Source organism: Orycteropus afer, unplaced genomic scaffold (assembly GCF_000298275.1).
Source record: "Orycteropus afer afer isolate SDZICR_OR568_19922 unplaced genomic scaffold, OryAfe1.0 scaffold00001, whole genome shotgun sequence".
Classification (NCBI taxonomy): domain Eukaryota; kingdom Metazoa; phylum Chordata; class Mammalia; order Tubulidentata; family Orycteropodidae; genus Orycteropus; species Orycteropus afer.
In genome coordinates this window covers 18,445,947-18,448,274 of record NW_006921588.1, presented here as the reverse complement: position 1 = coordinate 18,448,274, position 2,328 = coordinate 18,445,947, and positions in this window count along the sequence as shown.

The following is a 2,328-nucleotide window of genomic DNA, read 5'->3' as shown; positions in this document are numbered from 1 at the left end:
CCAGCCACTCTTGGGAAGGCAGGTTGGGCAATCTACTTCTGTAGTGATACTGCCTCGGAAACCCAAGGAGGGATCACTATGACTCGGTTCTGCCTCGACGGCAGTGAGTTTGGTTTTTTGGTTTAGTTAAGTAACTAAGATCTGTGCCCTTCATGTCCTTAGGTCATACAGGGTTAAGACCCATGGAGGCCCAAACACTGAAACAATTGCTCTGTCTCCCTTCTAGATGTGCTTCAACATGAAAACAATATGAAACTAGAAAACATAAGATTTAAACTTACAGAGACATTAAAACTGCTTCTCTCTAGATTTTCTGATTACAAATGTGTGCCTATTGGATAATTTGACATTGTCTGTGTCTTTCCAATACTGTCTGATGTAGGAACACCGCCCATCCTCAAACCCTCCCATCACTGTTTCCCTAGAATCATTACTGCTCATTCTGGCAATAACAGAGTACACCAGGGCTTCAAACTGGTTCATTTGGGGTCAAACTCTTCCTGAGAACTCACACTTCCACCCCAGATATTCAGAATCAAGCTCTACACTGAATCACCTGGGGATCTTGTTAAAATGTAAAGAAAACAAAACAAAAAAAGCCCAAACCCACTGCCGTGGAGTCAATTCTAACTCACAGCGACCCCTATTGGGTTTCCAAGGCAGTAAATCTTTATGGAAGTAGATTGCCTCATCTTGCTTCTGCAGAGTGGCTGGTAGGTTTGTACCACCAACCTTCTTGTTAGCAGTCAGATGCCTTAGGTACTATGCCACCAGAGCTCCTTAAAATGTAAAGAGAAGCAGCATTTGTGGAATGGGGGGGGGCAATTCTCAGCAGGGGATGCAAACTGAATGAACTGGTTTGAAGCCCTGAAGTAATGCTAGTCATAGGCAAGGAGCACTGGAAGAACTATCAGGAAAACAGCAAGTAAGTGAATGAAGGAGAGGATCCCAAACATCAAAGAACAGCAGAGGGATTCATTTAGGCTTTTTTTCTACTGTGTTTAGGAGGTATGTAATACATTGACTACTAAACATTTATGACCTTAGGAAGACAAAAGACTCCTTTTAATTATGTTCATATTTACACTTTCCAATAAAGAATTTGATGTTAACAAGAACAACATCAACAAATTTCAAGACACTTTCAAAAATCACTTAGTTTTACTTTAAAAGAAACAGGTATAAGCTTATGCATAAGATGTTATATTCTCAAACAAGGGCCTCTGTACTTTTTGGGAGCTGATGGCATAGTGTCTAAGGCGTTTGACTGCTAACCAGAAGGCTGGTTGTTCAAATCCACCAGCCACTCCTCGGAAGGAAGACTGGGCAATCTACTTCCATAGAGATACCGCCTCGGAAACCCAAGGAGGGGTCACTATGAGCCAAAAATGACTTGACAGCAGTGAGTTTGGTTTTGGTTTGTATACTATTTAGACTGTTTGGCAGCTATTAGCCATATCTTGAAAGTCACATTTGCAGTGGAAGAAAATTGGACTAGGATTCAAATTACCAAAATTCTAACTTCAGTCATCACTTTCAAGCCTAGAGATCTTAGTTTTTTCACCTGTTGTTGTTGTTATGTGTCATCAAATCGGACCCGACTCATAGTGACCCCTCCTTGGGTTTCTGAGGCAGTATCACTACAGAAGTAGATTGCCCCATCTTCCTTCCGGGGAGTGGCTGGTGGGTTTGAACTGCCAGCCTTCTGATTAGCAGTCAAGTGCCTTAGGCACTACACGACCAGAGCTCCCTTCACCTGTAAGACAGGATTAATTGTAACTGTCTTATCTCATTGGGTTACTGTGATGATCAAAATGCATGATGTATATAAAACACTTGAAAAACTACATAGGGAACCAAGGTGCCATTACTTAATAGTCATCTTGCTCATATTCCTCTTTCTCCATGGCTTTTGCAGTATTTTGCAAACTTTCCTTCAAAGTGCCTTAAGAATCCTATCATCTCCACCACAAATACTTCCTGGTAACTCTTCTTTCTGATGGCCCCAGTGTCATTTAATGAAGAAAACTGCTGGGTGAACATGACTTACACTCTTACTACCATTTACCTACAAGATGTATGATAGCCGTCATTCCATTCCCTCTAAATTTTCCTCATCTGTAATATGGGGGAAAAAAAATACCATCCTCATGAGGTTATCTTGAGTACCAAAGCAAATGTGAACTTATTTTGCAAACTGTGAAATACCTAAACTCACTGTCAATGAGTCAATTCCAACTCACAGTGATCCCCATGGGGTTTCTAACATGCTAAAACTTCATGAAGTAGATTGCCCCATCTTCCTTCTGCAGAGCAGCTGGTGGGTTT